The sequence below is a fragment of the Natrix helvetica genome (genome assembly GCF_964273705.1).
Source record: "Natrix helvetica genome assembly, chromosome: 11".
NCBI classification, from domain to species: Eukaryota; Metazoa; Chordata; class Lepidosauria; order Squamata; family Natricidae; genus Natrix; species Natrix helvetica.
Window position 1 is genome coordinate 14,345,651 of NC_138562.1, and position 19,803 is coordinate 14,365,453.

Sequence of the window (19,803 nt, forward strand, 5' to 3'; positions counted from 1 at the left end):
TCCTCAGGGACACCTGAGTGGTGCAAATGGGTGTGGAGCCATCTTGGAACTGACTGTGTTGTAGATTGGAGATAGATGATGTGGTATTCCTCCCCCTCCGTTGAGAGGGGGCTGTTCAGTGTTGACCTAGATGGCCTCTTTTGACCCCTCTTTCAAACCAGCAGATTCTCTCTGTCCAAAATATGGACTTTGTTGTCTTCAAAAGAGTGGCACAAGCCAAATGCATCCAGTCAGAGCTGAAGAAGATACTTGGATGAGAAGTGAAATGTCTTCAAAGAAAAACTAGGAAGTCCAGTTGCTTCTTGGAAAAAAAAAAGGACCTTTGGGACAACTATGACTTGGATGACATAGAATCTCCATAGACAATCCTCATTGGATTGCCATTCCTTCACCTGGATTTCTTTTCCTCCCAGGCTCCTACGCAGTAGGCTAGTTGGCCTTTCAGTCTCAGAGAGAGAAGATTTGGTGAAAGGAATCTCTCTTAAGCGAATAGCCATTTCTCCTGCTCTGTTTCTCCTCTTCATCTGCATCCACACAGCCTCACTTTGCATGCCTTAAGATCTCAGATGCCTGTTGAAAGAGAAGCAGATAGCTGATGACAGGAAGAAAACTCAAGAACCGCTGTGAAATAGAACTGACAACTGACATTGTCCCAAACATCCATGCAGAAGCCATGCAGTATTGAAGACGAAATGCCGAACTGGCAGGGCAGAATAGCAGAGACAAATGTCAGCAAAAAAACCAACAACAACAACAACTTAAAGAAGCCCAGTTTTTTTTTCTTCCGTTGTCAGAATGGCTGTTTCTGTCCGTCTCTGGGCTTATCTTCTATCCCCCCATCACCTTTTCTCATTTATTCATTGAGTGACATCTCTCAAAGTGACCAAAGGGTTAAAAAAGGGAGTGAGAGAATATACACAAAACGATAGGTGTCCTCTAGTAGAAAATGAAAGCAAACGTTTGCTAGGACAGCTGAGAGTGAAAGAAAGTGAGGTGGCGGAAAGTAGCCACACAAGGGCACCCAAAATAAGTCAGAGGAAGAGGAGGAGGAAGGAAAGGGGGAGGGAGGGAGGAAGGCGGGCAGGAAGGAAGAATAAGAATTGTTTCAGTATAAAATGTGCAAGGAAGGAAGGAGGGAGGGAAGGAAAAGGGAGGGGGAAAAGAAAGAAAGAAAGAAAGAAAGAAAGAAAGAAAGAAAGAAAGAAAGAAAGAAAGAAAGAAAGAAAGAAAGGGGGAGAGAGGGAAGGAGGAAATGGAAAAAGGAAGGAGGAAGAGGGAGGGAGGAAGGAAAAGAAAGAGAGGGGGAGGAGAAAGGGAGGGAGGGAGGAAGAAAGGAAAAGGGAGGAAGGGGGAGGGAAGGAAGGAAGGAAGGAAGGAAGGAAGGAAGGAAGGAAGGAAGGAAGGAAGGAAGGAAGGAAACCCTTTGGATGCCCCATGCAAAAGTCAAGGGGTGTGTAAAAGTCACTTTTGTAGAAGAATGCCTGCAGAAAGTTGGACGGACAACATAACACACTTCTCTTCAGTGAAGGCCATTGCAAGATCCTGCCAAATGGAAGGCAGCCTCCATTTTTATATATATTTAAATTTAAGCTTTAAATGATTCGCATTTCTTAATTTCGCTCACCCCCCAAGCAGCCTCGTGTGTCAGAATGCTGTCGCACAAGGGGAGCTGCCGAGAGGGGCAATTGGCAGAGACTTCCGTGGTCGCAGATGTAATTTGTTTTTTTCCAGACAGAACCGTAGGAACAGCTGTACCTGGGTCTATTTTTTTTTTTAAAAAAAACCTGAATTGTATCAACTCTTGACAGGATACACTTATCGCCATGAAGAGCTCTGGAAGGAAAAGTCAGTAAGGAAGGAAGGCAAACTGTCCCTAAAATGATTTAATTGGCAATTTAAACGAGCCATTCCCCCCCCCTTTCTCTATGGGATAATTGCAGTTATTTTGTGGCAGCATCGTTCTATGAAAAGACTGCCGTGAATGGAGGCTACTTATCACAGACAATGCTCGATCACTGCCAAGCAAACAAGGATGGGATAAAAGGTTGGGTTTTACCATCCTGTTTTTAAGATGATTTCGTAGATTAGGCTGCATTGTAAAAGTTGAGCCACCGCCTGAAGGCTGTCTGTAATTTCAGTGGGTGGGGGTGCACGCATAAAAAACCCACTTAAAAATTGAATTTTCCACCATTGTAAGATTGAAAAAAAGCATTTTTACAAAGTGTAAAAGTGTTTATCTGGGAGTCAGTTTGGTGTAGTGGTCAAGGCATCCAGTTGGAGTTCTAGTTCTTGTCTTAGGGCACCAAGCTAGCTGGGTGACTTTGAGCCAATCACCAGGAGGCAATGAGTGGTATAGACATCTAAGTGATCTAACTATTGCTAATGACCACGAGGAAGATAGATGGGCTCAGTTCTAGTGGTGATGGGTGCAGTGTTGGGAGACCTGAATGACCATCTTAGGAATGGATCCTCATGGAGAACATCTATCTATGGTTGCTAAGAGTTGAACAATGACTTGACGGCCACCTCATCACTCCAAAAATCAAAACCATCAGAAGTATCTGCAGATCCCAGTGGAATGAAACTAGAATCGAGAGGCACTGCCTTGCAAACTCGGATCCTTCCACCCAGGGCCGTGATGTCACAACGGAAACACAAAAGGGACCCAGCTTTCCTGTATGTCCTCTTTGCTACCCTGTAGACACCCAAGGAGTGCCACCACCTTCTTCTTCTATATATGTCAAAATGGCTCTCTCTGTGTGTGTATGTTCCAGTGCAACGTCTTGAGTAATTTCAACCAAACTTGGTACACAGATGACTTACTCTCTGGAAACAAATACTGTGGGGGTAAGACACCCCTAACACCTCTTGGGTTGTGTGTTCTGTTTTGATACAGCCTGTTGTGCTTTCAAATAGCTTCCACTGTACTGCCGTAAAATGGATTCTACTGTACAGCGCAGTGGAGTTGCCATGGTAATGGCTTCACAGTACTCCACAAGGGGGATCCCTCTGGTAAGGGGAAAAATCCAACATTAGAAATTATGTTGGGTCCGGATATTTTTCCCCTATAAATAAATACCTGGGCAACACCGGGTTATCAGCTAGTTTGTAATAAATAAATAAATGACAACTAGAAGGCCCAGAGACAAAGGCTGTCTTTTCACAGTATGTTCAACTTGCTTACAGTTTCACTGTGAGAAATTGTAGGGGAGCAGGTAAAAAAAAACCCAAGAGATTAATGGTGAGACAGTTGACAGTTCATCTCATAATAGACAATTTAGCCCAGGTAGAAGAGAAACCCAGAATGGGGGGGGGGAACATTTTAACATATTCAAAGACATTCCACCTCAATTAACTCAGTACAAAAGACACCAAGAAGATTGAGAAATCCCTATTAAGGGATTTCCAAAAAGTCTACACTTAACCCCAACTAACCATTAACGATCCCTTTCCTGCAATCTGCATAGTTCTGGATTCTTAGCTCTTCCCCCACCGCGTGGAACTCGACATCTTGAAGAATATATTGAATTATAAATGAACCAAATTCACAAAACAGTCTATCCTTAAATATATTTTTTTTAAAAAAAAACCTAACCAGAGTTAGAACTATAATGGTAGGCTAGATCGCTCGGCCAGTACTGTGACTTAAGTCTTAGATATGGAGCAAAATTTGGGGGAAGTTCAGATTGGTTCTGGTCCCCCTTTTAAATAAAAAATAAAAATCTCATCACACTTAAGAGAGCCAGAAAGTCTTCTTCGTTCCCCCAGTTCATGTTAGGATTTAGGTTCAGCCAAATCCAGTAACACATCACAATCAAGAGTGCAAATACTGCTTTGATGTCAGGAGCCAGCCTTATGATGCATTGTTCTCCCTTCACTGAGAAGTTCTTTCATGCCTTTGTAGGCACAATTGATTTGAAAACCATTGAAGAGTTCCACCCTTTCAGAGCCTCAGATGGAGAATGGTTTATTTTGGCTGGAGGGCGAAGATATACGTGTGTGTGTGTGTGTGTGTGTGTGTGTGTGTGTTATTCTGAATACACACACACACTTCCACAAACCAGCTGTCTCCCATTCGCTGAGCAATTTGAATTGCAGAAAGATTGTCCCCATAGAGTTGAAACTAGGCTTGAACTAGGGCAGTGGGAACACAAAAATCAAAGGCTACGATCAGGAAGCCACAGATGCTAATTGTGCAAGAAACCAAATTTCGAATCTTGTGTTGGATACCCTAACCACAGGTGGTTTTCAGCTGGTTCTTGCGAACTGGTAGCAGAAATTTTGAGTAGTTCAGAGAACCAGCAAATACCATCTCTGGCTGGCCCCGCCCCCAATCTATTCACTGCTTCCCAAGCCCCAGTTGATCGGCTGGATCTTCTTTTGTTGCCCTGCACAGAACGGAGCAGGGAAGCAGATTAGTGGGGTGGCGAGGAAATGGGGATTTTGCAGTATCCTTCCCCAGGAGTGGGGTGGAATGGAGATTTTGCAGTATCCTTCCCCTGGAGTGGGGTGGGAATGGGGATTTTTCAGTATCCTTCCCCAGGAGTGGGGTGGAATGGAGATTTTGCAGTATCCTTCCCCTGGAGTGGGGTGGGAATGGGGATTTTTCAGTATCCTTCCCCTGAAGTGGGGATGGAATTGAGATTTTGCAGTATCCTTCCCCTGGAGTGGGGTGGGAATGGAGATTTTGCAGTATCCTTCCCCTGGAGTGGGATGGAATGGGGATTTTGTAGTATCCTTCCCCCAGGAGTGGGGAGGGAATGGACATTTTACAGTATCCTTCCCCTTGAGTGGGGAGGGTATGGGGATTTTGCAGTATCCGTTCCCACCAAGCCACGCCCACAGAACCGGTAGTAAAAATGTGAATCTCTCCATTGACCCTAGCCCTGTCTGTGGAAATTCCATGCACATCCTTTCTGTCGGGTTTTCACTGAAAAACTGAGTGCAACTCAAAAAGGAGGGCACAAGGTAGACCATGGCATAGTTTACATAGGTAATAAAGGGGTTGAAAATCATTTTTGTGTAGGCTGCAGGCAATAAGTTGGTCATCGCTTATATTGCAATGCAGAGGCTGAGTGGAAAGCCGGATCAATGAGGAACAAGAATCTTTCCTCCCAGGTCCGCAGATGCAGAGGGAAGCTAGAAAAGGGGAGAAGTTTTGAATGCTAAGCTTATTCTTCCCCCCCCCCATCTTTGAAACATGCAGGGAGAGAGGGAAAAACGATTTCATTTCATATTTTTTTCGAAGCCCGTCTTCTATCCCCGTGGGAGCCCTTTTGCTAAAGGGGTCTATTTAAAAAAACATAACATATAAATATATTTATTAGTTAAATTTTATGTACTGCTGGAGGCCTTCAGGTTCTAGGGAAAACTCAGCTCACAAACACATGACCAAATAGCCGTTTTTTAAACATTTTATTTGGAACAATATCAAACCCCACTCCTCCAGCAGAGAATTTAAATCTAGATTTAGATTTGCTTTATTGTACGCATATACAAAGTATACCCATACAAGGAGATTCACATAACACCCAGAGACCAGGTCCAACACAAATGACAAACCCCAAACACCCCCCCACCCTCCCAAAATTCTCCACCCCTAAACCACCCAAGTATTCACACAACAGACCAAGTAATCTAGCATGTCCTTATTCAGGAGATTCTCTTTTGTCTTGCATCATTGTGAGTTGTATGAGCTCACAAACTGGCCAACAGGACACTGGCAATTCTCTCCAATCAGATTCTTCAAGCACCTTTCATTAAGAATTGGGTGATAAACTTCATCTGGACATTTTGACTTCATTGTTGTTGAGTCACTGTCATGTCCGATTCTTCATGGCCCCATGGACCAGAGCATATCAGACCTCACTGTCCTCCACCATCTCCATGATATTGTGGCCTGCCAGCAGCCAGCAGAGCTGGCAGCAGATTCGGACAGTGAGGAGGTTGGGGAGGAACCTGGGCCAGTCCTGGAGTCTGGGGAAGGCTCTGATGAGGGCTCTGTGTCAGAGGCAGAGAGGGAGCCAGAGCCGTATGCTTGTTATCAGCTGCCTTCAGAGTCAGCCATCAGTGAGGCAGACGAACAGCTGGAGCCTGTTCCCAGTGTGCGCATGCACAGAGTTGCCAGATGAAGGGAACAGCTAAGGAACAAGGGTTGACTTGGGAGTAAGGCCACAAGTGGATGATGAATGGCCCTCCCAGAGGAAATAAAAGAGGAGCAAAAGGGGAGTGGAGTTTGCAGGAGACAATTAGTTCACTTAATTAGTTTGTGACTCTCCGAGGCTCCTTGCCAAATTTTGCAGATATCAGCCTGTCAGCGCTACAAGCCGATAAGGTCTTGGACTGTAAATGCTCCCCTGGAAGACTTTGCAGGATGTGAATGAGCAGAATTCAGTGTCAATTAATAAAATGTTTTTTTGTCGGGACAAGGAGTTGCTTCACACTCTTGGGAAACCGAGGTCTGAACACATGAGCCTGCTGAAACTCATGTTCATTGCATCGATGACACTACCTAACCATCTCATCTTCTGCTCATCCCCTTCTCCTTTGGCCTTCCATCTTTCCCACAGTAAGGTCATTTCCAATGAGTCCTTTCTTCTCATTTGGTGACCAAAATATTCAAACATCTTGACTAGGTTGGCCTTTAAAGGCAGTCAAATACATTGTCTACCATAAGAAGCGTATCTTCTCCGGCTCTGCAGAAATTAGGGCATGTCCATTTAGATGCAGAAAACTCTTGCTGCTATCTAGTTGCATCTGGATTTCTACTAACTGGATACTCCTTATGATAGATACCCCATCATTTGAGAGAACATTGGGTTATACAAATAGGAACCCTATGTATCTTCAGATGACTGTGTCAAGGACAAGTGTTTTGGGTAAGGTGCGCACAGGGACTCAAAGGGAGATGATCCAAATTTCATCTTCTTCCGTTCCAGAAGGCAGCCGGGGACAAATAGGGGTTAATTTCCATTTCAAGCATTTCAGCTCCTGGATGTTAAGTCAACCTTTCCAAGCATATGGCCAGCCATATATATGCAGAGTAATCCCTTCTGTAGCATGAAAACAGTTTGGGATTGTATGCTAGGTCTCACATGGATGCATATACAAATGAGTGGACTTTGCAAAGTGACATTTGAAAGAGCAAAAAGCTATGATTTTTGGCAGACATTTAAATTCTAGCCATGCAAAGCTATCACCAATGGAGGGAAGGAGGGAGGGGGAAGGATCGCCTAAAATTCTCAGCTTTTTACTGTTCATTAAAAAATGGCCTTGAGCTTCACCCCAAAGGGCAAAAATCACATACCACCCTCCCTGCCCATCGTAAGCAAATATGGATGTGCAAATTAAAGAAGGCAGTTGCTTGATAGAAATATTTCCGGGCTGGTCTGTAGAGCCTTCAAACTGGAGGGTAATATAGCATCATTTCTTAAGGGACACGGTGGCTCAGTGGCTAAAACGCTGAGCTTTTCAATCAGAAAGGTTGGCAGTTTGGCAGTTCGTATCCCTAGCACCGCGTAATGGGGTGAGCTCCCGTTCCTTGTCCCAGCTCCTTCCAACCTAGCAGTTCAAAAGCATGTCAAAATGTAAGTAGAAAAATAGGGACCACCTTTGGTGGGAAGGTAACAGCGTTCCGTGCGCCTTCGGCATTTAGTCATGCCGGCCACATGAAAACGGAGACAGCGCTGGCTCTTTGGCTTTGAAACAGAGATGAGCTCCTTCCCCTAGAGTCGGGAACAACTAGCACATATGTGCGAGGGGAATCTTTACCTTCACCTGATAGCATCGGTTTCTGCCTATCACCCAACAAAAATGATATCGGGAAATTTATCAAGATGGAGAAAGCAAGGTAAAATGCTTGAATGCTTTCAATCTTGGAACTACCACTACTTAGGGCTCTGAAGTAAAGGAGAAGGTATTCAGGTAATAGTTTCAAAGGTGCTCTTTTTTTTTTTCCAAAAGGCAACTAGACTGTTTTTCCTTGAGGTAAAAGAAGAATATGTTTCACTTCTCATCCAAGAAGCTTCATCACTTGTGACTGGATCAGTACCCATCCTTCCATCCCATCCAGTCACAACCGATGATATTTCTTGGAATAAACAGTGATCCAGAATCATTATGTCCTCTGAATGTGTTGGACTGCAGGTCTAACAATCATAGTATCATAGTAGGGAGCCTGAGGTACTTCATTCATGAAATTCCTCCTCCTAGTTTTATGAATTTTCCCCAAGGAATTTTCCAAGCACCAGTGGATTCAAAATGTAAGGAAATAGACATCAAGAATTGTTTCCTAAGGATAAGAAGGGCTCAATAGAGGAGCAAACATGCTGAATACATTTAGTGGGCAATGACCATCTATGAAGGATGATGTAGTAGTTTTCTTCACATGGAAGGAGATGAAATATAATATCACATTTTCTTTTTGACTCTAAGATTCTAACTGATGATTGCAAATGTTGGCTTGTCTATTTGGATAATGTAGGTTGTCGGGGGGGGGTAGTCTTATTTTGGGACAGCTAATATTATTCTTTGATATAGTGCATTTTATAGACTGCATTTAAAAAAAAAGTTTCTAATAGCTTTGTAGAAGAGAGAAGGGCAGCTTGTGAAAGTATATAAAATTGACTTTGGCCATTAATCAGTCTAAGCCACGGTTATATTTCTGATCAGCATTTTCTCAGCCCTGTAATCTGAGATCTTTTAATTGCATTTTGTTATCATGGAACCTGATTATAGTATTATAAATAACCAGAAATGTCAGCTCTGGAATATAGTATTCATATGGAAAAAGATGGAGCTTTGTCCAATATTCTTGAGCAAATAACAGGGCAGAAGCAAATTACAGTTACTGTCTTTTCATATCAAATCTTCGGCCAATATTTCTCATCACTTCATTCTCATGGATGAATCTAAGTTCTCCAGCTGTCTGAGAAGACATTCAAGTATAAAAGCAGCTATGACCCGATTACATCTGGGGAACCAAGATGGATAACCATTGTTAAAATCATTTTATGGAACCTAGGAGCTGTGAGCTTTTTTGTCCTATGGGAGATGTCCTCTGGATCAGCATCCTACTAGAGATCTGATGTACCTTCATTCTTTTGGCTTCTCACAAGACATTGAAAACCTCCCAAAACATTTGAGCTGGGAGGATACAGTGAAACCAGATCTTAAAATATTTAAATGGATTATATGAAACAAGTAAGGATGCCTTCAGTACACCCATTGCATCAAATCACAACAGAGAAATAGGAGATGGAAAACAGAACCTCTAGTCCAAGACTGACAAGGGACCTCCTTTTGGGACCCAGGTTCGGATTGTCATCCAGTAAAGTATTCACTTTTAAGCATTGGCACAGAGCAGGTGTCAGGGTTCCAAGGGACACCCCCAACAGAATCAAAACCCTGAGTCAGGCATCTTTCTCAAGGCTTGAATTCGTGAGAGATGCCATATTGGCACATCTGGAAAAAAATCTGAATCTGAAAGTCCCAGGTTTTCCCCACCCAAAGTAAAGTCAAAGTTCCTTCCCCTCCATCCACATGTGCATAGCATGGTCCAATCAGGTCCCAACTTTGGTTGACTTCCAGTCACACCTCCCCAGGTGCAGGCTGAACATACTTGACTCCCAAGGGAAAAACGGTGTTATGATTACCCACCCAACACTATCTTCATCTCCCCCCTCCCATTCCCACAGCTTGCCCATCCACTGGTCTGGCAGCCGTGAAGAGTCCCATTAAAGATGGCTCCAGGGCTGACAGCGGGCTTTTTTTTCTAATCCTTCTCTACTCCCTTTTTTTAATCCATTATTTTTACCCTGCAAACTTTCAGCTTTTGGCTTTTATTGATGGGGGGGGGACTAATTTTGTTTCAAAGAGTGTTAAGAAGGCAGTATAAATAAGCTAGACTAATGAATTAATGCAAAGCTGCATTGCTCTCACATACCATGTTCTCCCTAAACACATTCTAGAGGGATGTCCTCTTTCTACCACACGCTTCCAACTTGAGTGGAGTTTACCACCATGTCCTGCTTTGATAAACCCTGGAGATCTTCCAAAGACTAGTTTTCCCTCTCTGGGACAGGCATTGAGTTTCCTCTTCTTGCTATGCAAAATTACAGAGTACAGCTGCAAGATCAAGAACACACAAAGTGTCAATACTACTTTATAATGCTTTGGTAAGGCCACACTTGGAATACTGCATCTAGTTTTGGTCACCACGATGTGAAAACTATGTTGAGACTCTGGAAAGAGTGCAGGGAAGAGCAACAAAGATGATTAGGGGACCGGAGGCTAAAACTTCTAAAGAACGGTTGCTGGAATTGGACATGTCTAGTTTAATGAAAAGAAGGACTCGGAATGACACAACAGCAGTGTTCCCATATCCCAGGGGTTGCCACAAAGAAGAGGCAGTCAAGATATTTCAAAGCCCCTAAAGGCAGGACAAGAAGCAATGGATGGAAACTAATCAAGGAGAGAAGCAACTTAGAACAAAGGAGAAACTCCCTGACAGTGAGAACAATTAACCAGTGGAACAAGTTGCCTCCAGAAGTTGCGAATCCCCCAACACTGGAAGTTTTTAAGAAGAGGTTGGACAACCATTTGTCTGAAATGCTGTAGGATTTTCTGCCTAAGCAGGGGGTTAGACTAGAAAACCTGCAAGGTCCCTTCCAACTCTGCTATTCTGTTATTATTCTGCACGCACAATGATGTGACTAATGGAAGGTTGTTGTCTTTTTAGCCCCTTCTTCTAACGCTGCATCTTTTTCTTTTTTTTACAAAGGAAAAGAATTGGTCCTGAGAAATGCCACAAAGTCAGCTTGCCTCCACTGCTGCTTGAGGCTATTGTCAGTGTTGCTAAGTAAGCAGTGAAAATCGTTTCTTTAATAGGGAAAGGCTTAGGTACCATGGTGATAGCTTTTTATAGAGCACCTAGCAAACAGTTGCAGGAGGAAGGAGGGAGGGGAGTGTCCGCCACTAAGACAAGAGTTGAGAATTGTAACTATTGGAGATGTTTTGCAGCTCTCTGTTTGCAAAAGCAAAAACATTGACTTGGAGATGCATGTTGTTAAGATGTACGGATATACAGTACACCAGTAGTTGGGATCCAAAGGGTGACAAACACATGCCTGAATAATTTCAACAGGCTTAAAGATGCTATTTGTCTTTCTTCTGCATCTCCTTGCTCATGATGTCGCTCCAGAAATGTCACCAGTCTTCAAGAGTCTCACCTGGGAACGTAACAAATTCTGATGCACCTGAAGAGTATTATCTGAGATTGGAAAAAAAAGAGGAGACATTCAGGATAACAATAACCGTCATTGATCATTCTGTTTTTCAAAGCGCTCAACCAGGTTGTGGAGTTTGGTTCAGATAGTGGGGGGGGGGGGGTTCATAAATAGCTTTTTTGAACATTTCCACTACTGAAGAAGCCTCTGGATGGAGTTTTTTTTTCAATGCTTTGCTTGGAATTTCATGGAAGAAAGTAACTAGAGAAGTTGCAATCAACTGGTGACAATAGTGTACACTGAAAGACACTCCCCCTTGTTGTTGTTAGTTGTGAAGTCATGTCCAATCCATCGTGACCCCAGGGATCTTCTTCTTTTATTTGAGTTTCATCTTCAGGATCCGGCCTTCTAAAGAGCAGTCAGGGTTGTTCTCCTCTAGGACTGATCAGTTTGATCGCCTTGCAGTCCAAGGGACTCACAGGAGTCTTCTCCAGCACCAGAGTTCAGAGGCCTCCATTCTTTGGCACTCAGCCTTTCTTATGGTCCAACTTTCACAGCCATATATTGCAACTGGGAGAACCGTAGCCTTGACTATACACACTTTTGTTGGCAGGGTGATGTCTCTGCTTTTTAGTATGCTGTCTAGATTTGCTATAGCTTTCCTCCCCGGGAGCAAGCATCTTTTCATTTCTTGGCTGCAGTCCCCATCTGCTGTGATCTTGGAGCCCAGGGCTCCCCCTTGACCAGCCTATAATTAACCAAGTTCAAGGACAAGGACACCATACCTAACTCAAGGAAAAAAAAATAGCAAGTTCTCTTTTTCTCCTGAAACAAATAGTCTTTCAAGAAACTGCTTAAGGGGAAAAAAAGGCAAGATATTTTGTTCAGTTTGGTTCTAGCAGATGTGTTTGCCCTAGTAAGACGATCAGAGTATGTATGTTTTTCTCTGCATTTTTTCTAGAGCCTCAATATCTTTTTTATAGTGTGTATAGACCAAAACTGGATGTAGTACTCTAGGTGTGGTCCTACTAAGGCTTTATAGAGTGGTATTAGTACCTCCCTTGATCTTGATTGTATTTATTGATTTATTTGTTTCGATTTATCAGTCGCCCCCTCTCCGCAAAGGGACTTGTATCCCTCTCTTAATGCAGCTTAGGATTGTATTGGCTTTTTTGGCTGACGCTGCACACTGCTGGCTCATATTTAGCTGGTTGTCCACTAAGACTCCCAGAATCCTCTCACGGTCACTGCTATTAAGCCTGGTTACACCCAGTCTATATGTGTACTTTTCTTGCCTAAGTGTAAGACTTTACTTTTTCTCTTTACTTTTGGAACTGGTTTGCCATTGCCTGCTTCCTAGGGCTGAGAGAGAGAGAATGACTGACCCAAGATCACCCAGCTGGCCTCATGCCTAAGGTGAGACTAGAACTCACCATCTCCCAGTTTCTGGCCTAACGCTTCTGCTACTACACCAAACTAGCTCTCCTTGCTATCGACTGAGTTATTGTTATTAATGCCAGTCACAGATCAGCCTTTTTTTCTACAGCCTCTTGTGCTTCACAGCCGAGTATCTACCTCTGTCTCAATTTCTTTGCCTTCAAAGAAAAGGGGAGCATGAAAGCCCAATGCAACATTTTCTGCAACTGACAATGTGCGCGCACAAATGCCATCAGCTCTCCATCAGGAAGGATCATTTCCACAAGCCTACCAAGTAGAGAAAAGTAATAGAAAAGCAGCTATTCAACACTGCTTGGGAAACTGCTATAAAACGCTCTTGAGACCAGAAATGAATTTTTTAGTCACAAAAAGAAGGAATTTCAAAAGGCAGGCCTCACCCTCAAAATGTATAAAATAAATAAATAAATCCGGCGCAATAGGCTTTCGTCCAAGTCAGAATATGAGAGAAGTAGGCATGGCAATTATGTTCTTGTTTGCTATCACCTTAATGCTGGGAGTAATTTCTTTGCGATTGCTGCAGATTTCATATTGCCACTTTGGATAATAACGACTGCAACGGATTTTTCTCCGTTCCAGTAACCATTTCCGTCAAAAGCATTTTCAGGATTTGCGTCTTTGGAGGAGTTCACAGAACCTGCCTAATCAGCTGTTAAAAAAAATTGGGTGGAAGACAGTAGTTCTCAACCTGTGGTCCATGGGCACCCTGGGGTCTGCGAAGTGTTGAAGAAATATTATGATTTAAATCTTAAGACTTGAGGGTCTGTGGCCACAAAAGATATTTAAAGATCTGAATAAGCTTTCCAAGCAGCCTTCAAGAAAAGAACCTATCAGGAAATCAACTTTTCCTGCTTTTCTTTTGTGGAACATGTGATAAAATTAATAGTTTCTTTCAGCTTTAAGCTGCCCAAACAGTGGTACATTGTATGTATAACTTGTTAGGCTTATTCCTTATCATGATTAATGGCAAATCACTCTGTAAAATATGGGTCATCCATCAGGAGAAGAAATGTGCCCTTAAAACAGGTGGTAGGAGAATTTGGCAGACTCTGTGGTGAGAAATATTTAAATTTTTTGTGTAATAGAATTAGGGGTGAGAATTCCCCCAATGATTGAAGACATTAGGACCTTGAACGCAGAATTTAGCTGCTCATTGGCTTACTTCTGTTTCCTATTTCCCAAGGTTTTTTTTTCTCGTTGCCCTAGAAAACCAAAACAAGAACCCAGTTTGTTCATCAAGGAGGGCCAAATGCAAAGAAATATAATTTGTAGTTTCTGGAGAGGTGGGGGAGCAATAGGAGATCTTGGTATATACAGATTTCAGAAGTTTTGAAAATTAAAAATCAGGCCCCTTTCCGAGAACATCTATTCTCAAGCACACCCAGATACAAGCTCTTTTTTGTCCTCTATACATTTGTCCTTCCGAACTAAAACTCAGTGTTAAAAACACATCATCTTCAGATCCTCAAAAGTAGCATCAACAAATAATAGATCAATTGCAGAGGTCTGCAAGTGGCAAATCTAGACAGCATACTAAAAAGCAACGTTCATTGTCAGTGAAATACCAATAAACTGATTTCCTTTGGAAGTATTTTTCCGCTTCGTTCTGTTTTAGAATTGTGTGTGCGCGTGCGTGCGTGTGTGCGTGTGTGCGTGTGTCATTTAGTGACCGTCCAAAGTTACAACGGCTCTGACAAAAGTGACTTATGACCATTTTGCACTGTTACTACCTTGGTGGCATCCCGATGACCATGTGATCAAAATTCAGACGCTTGGTGATTGGTTCATACTTACGACAGTTGCTGCATCCCAAGATCACGTGATCACCTTTTGCAACCTTTTGACAAGCAAAATCAATGGGCAAGCCACCGTGTTACTAAAATATCAACTGCAATCATTCACTTAACAACTGTGGCAAGAAAGGCCATAAAAGGAGGCAAAACTCACTTAACAAATGTCTCACCTAACAAGAGAAATGTTGGGCCCAATTTTGGTCATACATTGCGGACTACCTGTACAGATCTATGTCTGTGTATCTTTGTATGTATGAAGAGAGAGAGGGAGGGAGGGAGGGAAGGAAAGAAGGAAGGAAGGAAGGAAGGAAGGAAGGAAGGAAGGAAGGAAGGAAGGAGAATTGATAATTGACTTCATATTTGAGCAACAAGAGAATAGCCTTCTGCTGATCCAGGTGTTACCTCCAATGCTTTCAGGTAGACAACTGAAGCCATATCAGTCTGTCTTTAACAGATTTACATTTAGCAATTAAAATAACAGTTCCCTTATATTGCAGTGGAACATCAAAGAGAAGAAGACCTGGAAGGTCTTCAATAATCAGGAGGACCTGATGACCTTTCAAACCCCAGCTTCATTTTAGAAATCTGTATTTCTATGGTGCTCTGATTCTGAGCACTCTGGGATACAGGGAAGTAGGTTTGTTGGTCTGGAACATCAGTCTGAAGACCTGTCGACTTTCGCCTCTAAGAAATATGTTTTAAGGCAGGAAGAAAAGCATTGCAGAAATGACCTTGTCATCTCCATTCTTCCTTGCAGTTTTGCTCAACGCCAGCACCACGTTGGCTGGGGAATTCTGTGAGATGAAGTCCACGCATCTTAAAATCACTCAGGCCGAAAAACACCATACTAAGCCACGAGGATCGCTCACACAAAGGAAAGGGGAAGGGGATACATTCATTTTCCACGCTGTCTGGAAAATGGGGAAAGTGAAATAGGGCTTTCCCTTTCACTCTGTGATTTACTAGGCAGAAAACAAGGAACAACCAGTCAAATGCCACAACAAACATTTGTAATATGTCTCCTATCTGGATACAGACCAGCCACAATGATCAATTAAGCTAAGACAAAAGTCAAAATAACTAGGACTGCAAAATCATTGTACATCATACTACATTTACCACCAGCATTAAAACAGCACTTTATATGAGTATAGAGTCCTACCACTGATAACTTGACTTCATGAGCCACGGTGGCGCAGTGGTTAGAGTGCAGTACTGCAGGCTACTTCTGCTGCCTGCCGGCTACCTGCAGTTTGGTAGTTCAAATCTCACCAGGCTCAAGGTTGACTCAAACTTCCATCCTTCTGAGGTGGGTAAAATGAGGACCCAGATTGTTTGCTGGGGGCAAGATGCTGGCTTTGCAAACTGTTTAGAGAGGGCTGTAAAGCACTGTGAAGTGGTATGTAAAGTGCTATTCCTATTAGCATTTACAGGAGGAGAACCTACTATCTAATTTTGCTCAATGCCATTCTTAATGTTTACTTTCCTGCAGGATCTAATCTGGGTCGGTCACTGGGACCAGAGCTTTGGTTTTTCAAGCTTTTCAACTTGACCTGGAGCTCATCCTCAGAGAACCTCCCTCTGCTAGAGAATGGGTTCCAGTACGATTCCAAAAGCTCGGAAGACCAAACTTCTTGTTGTGGCCCGACAGTGGCCAGCGGAGCTGGCAGCAGATTCAGACAGTAAGGAGGTTTGGGAGGAACATGGGCCAGTGCTGGAGTTTGGAGACGGCTTTGATGAGGACTCTGTGTCAGAGGTAGAGATGGGGCTAGGGCCGTATGAGAGTTATCAGCTGCCTTTGGAGTCAGACATCAGTGAGGCAGATGAACAGCTGGAGCAGTGTTTCCAGTGTGGAAAGGGGACAGCTAAGGAACAAGGGTCCTTAGAGTAAGGCTACAGATGGATGGTGAATGGCCCCTCCCACAGGGAATAAAGAGGAGCAAAAGGGGAGTGGAGTTTGCAGGAGACAATTAGTTCAATTCATCAGAGTGAAGATCTGTTCCTGACTTCTTGTCAAGTATTGTCTGCTACAAAGTGGTGTTTGGAAGATATCGGCCTAGCAGCTCTCCAAGTCTGATAAATGTCACTAATTGTGAACTATCTTGAAAGACTTGGGGGAGGGAAGACTTTGCTAGAGAGGTATTCACTGTAAGGGGTTTATCAGGACGAGGACTTGGCTCCGTGCTGCTGGGGAAGCCTAAGTCAGAACACCTCTGGTCCTGATGACTGACCCAGTCCTGAGATATTATCCTGGTTTTGGATCCTGGGACATGTACTGTATATTAATTTATGTTCATCTACTCTTCTACCTATTACTAAATTATTAAACAAATATGGATTATTAGACAAATAAGCATACCATTCTTGATTAAATCCATTCAAAGACGTATGGGGCTGGGGGCTGGGAGGGGGGAAATGGATGAACATCTCATCAAGGAGGACTCTGGTTTTGAAAAAAAAACCACGCTCAGAGCCTCTCCTACCCTCTCATTTTTATTTTATTTTAAGTTGAGGAAGCGAGAAAGCAGAGTGGCACAAGGGAGAAAGAAAGATAGGCGAAGAGGGGTAGTGAGATGGAAGGCATTTTATCCAGGGCCTTTTCCAGGCTAAAAGCCTGCTGTTTTTCAACAGCCGGTCTCTTTAATGACACTTGAGATTTTTCAGTTACGAGAAATTGCCATTAAGAAGCAACATTCCGCTCCCTGATTGGGTTGCGTTATGATGGCGTCTTGTTTACCAGAATTAGCCCACCTGCAAAATTGCTGGCGAGGGAACATAAGCTGGTAACGAGCACAGTTGCTGCAGAGAGGTTAACTCAAAATCCTCATCGGAAAACAAACCTTCATCCATCTCTGGGTGAAATGGTCCAAGGACGAAGAACGGAAGGTCCAAGGTTATCCAGGATGACATAAAGAAGCAGGAATGGATGTCCAGGGTTCCAAGTAACAGCCCAGCTGAAATCAAAAGTTCAAGGGTAGAAGCTTCCTATAAGAATAGATTTATTAAAGGTAAAGGTTCCCCTCGCACATACATGCCAGTCGTTCCCGACTCTAAGGGGCGCTGCTCATCTCCGTTTCAAAGCCGAAGAGCCAGCACTGTCCAAAGACGTCTCCGCAGTCATGTGACCGGCATGACTAAACGCCGAAGGTGTACGGAATGCTGTTACCTTCCCACCAAAGGTGGTTCCTATTTTTCTACTTGCATTTCTTACGTGCCTTCAAACTGCTAGGTTGGCAGCAGCTGGGACAAGTAACGGGAGCTCAATCCGTTATGTGGCGCCAGGGACTCGAACCGTGAACTGCTGACCTTTCCAATCGACAAGCCCAGGGTCTTAGCCACTGAGACACCACGTACCTTATTATTATGCCTGTGCTATTGGCACAGCTGGTGAAAACCTGATTCTGGAGATCCCCGGGTTTTCCCCATCCAAATCAAAATCCAAAGTTCTCCCCCCCCCCCACTACACACAGCCATCACATGCCCCAATCAGGTCCCAGTCCCAGATCTGGATGACTCCCATCCATGCCCCACGAGGTGCTAGTAATAGTGTCCTTGGTTCCCAGGAGAAAGAATGTTACACTATATTGCCAAAAGTATTCGCTCCCCCATGCACATAATCAGAAGCAGTTGTGAGTGAATACTTTTGGCAATATAGTGTATTTTGGTTACATGTTTCCCCATCTATCTCTGCTCCTCTCTCCCTTTCCCATAGCTCTATCCAGCCTTGCTGGGGCAACCCTGAAGATGTTCCAAGATGGCTCCAGTCAACAAATGGTTTGTGAATTGACCACCGTCCAGTGAATTTTTTTACTAAACATTATGTGGGTGTGGCATGGCTTGGTGGGCATGGCAGGGGAAGGATACTGTAAAATCTCCATTTCTCCCCATTGAGCTGGGACTTGGGAGGCAGAAAATAGATGGGGCCAATCAGAGGTGGTATTTACCAATTCTCCGAACTACTCAAATCCACTACCAGTTCTCCAGAACTGGTCAGAACCTGCTGAATACCAACTCTGTGGGGAAGGAGAGAGGAAAGGGGAAGGAGCATGGAGAGAGGAAAGGGAAACTGGAAGAAAGGAAGGGGAAGGAAAAGGGAAGGGGAGGGGAAGGAGAGCAATGGAGAAAGAGTTTGGAGAGAAGGGAGGGAAGGGAGGAAGGGAGAAGAAGGGAACAGGCAGGAGAAGGTGAGAGGGAGGAGGGAGGAGTCTGGAAAAAGGGGAGTTGAAGGAAAAGGGGGAGGGGAGAAGGGGAGAGAAAGAGAGAAGGGGAAGGAGTCTGGAGAGAGGGGAGGGAAGGAGGGAAGAGAGAAGGAAGGAGAGAGAAGTGGAAGGAGTCTGGAGAGAGGGAGGGGAAACAGGAAGAAAGGAAGGGGAAGGAAAAGGGGAGGGGAGGGGAAGGAGTGCAAAGGAGAAAGAGTCTAGAGAGAAGGGAGGGAAGGAGGGAAGGGAGAAGGAGGGAACAGGCAGGAGAAGGTGAGAGGGTGGAGGGAGGAGTCTGGAGAAAGGGGAGGGAAGGGAGAAAAAGGGAACAGGCAGGAGAAAGTGAGAGGGAGGAGGGAGGAATCCAGAAAAAGGGGAAGGAAGATGGGAAGGGCAAAAGGGACAGAAGGGAAGGGAGGAAGGTGCAAGGAGGAAGGAGGGAGAGGGAAGAGGAGAAGAGATTAATCAAAGACGTAAACTTACTTTTTGCAAACCTCTGCAGTGAACCACGAAACAAGCCATCCTGTACGTGGTCCAGAAAACTAATCACTCCTTATTATTGCCAATTTATTGCTCTCGCCCTTGCTCTGCTTCCTTCCCTGCATTAGCATGCAGAGCCATTCCTCCACGTCTGGCTTCCTGACACAAACATCATGGGTGGATTTGGATCCATAAGCTACCAACAACAGAATGATTTGTTATCTCTTCTCTTCTCCCCGACACCCGTTCCTTACACTTCAGTAATGGGGTGTAAAGAATCATAACATCCATCTATATTTACTCATTGCGTAAACATGCACCAGACAGGCATATTGTTCTGCATGATTTTAATGTGCAGCTTCTGGTGGATGGGAAAGCATTTAGCCGAGTTCTCAGAATTGGAAGCCCTTTATGTGCTCTTCTGCCTGTGTGCATTTGTGTACGTGTACACACCAACTGTGTATTATTGCAGAGCTATATCTGTTCCTATTTGCTCATCCTGATTCACTCTAGTATTGGGATTATGATTGGATGCACAAGTAGCCATATATCCACTGGATTTGTCATTTTTCTCCACCTTCCCAATGACATGGGTTGGGAGATATAGTTGTTGTTTATGGAGATTCTCAGTCATCCATGGTTGTCCCAAAG

General features: G+C 43.9%; 1 long non-coding RNA gene across 1 annotated transcript in view; it reads left to right on the forward strand.

Annotated features, from left to right (window-relative positions):
- Nucleotides 1-18,227, forward strand: part of LOC309397603 — a 110,436-nt gene extending 92,209 nt beyond the window's left edge. The window contains exon 3 of the long non-coding RNA XR_014176291.1: nt 18,186-18,227. This is a non-coding gene — a long non-coding RNA (uncharacterized lncRNA). The remainder of the gene's footprint in view (nt 1-18,185) is intronic.
- The last annotated feature ends 1,576 nt before the right edge of the window (nt 18,228-19,803 follow it).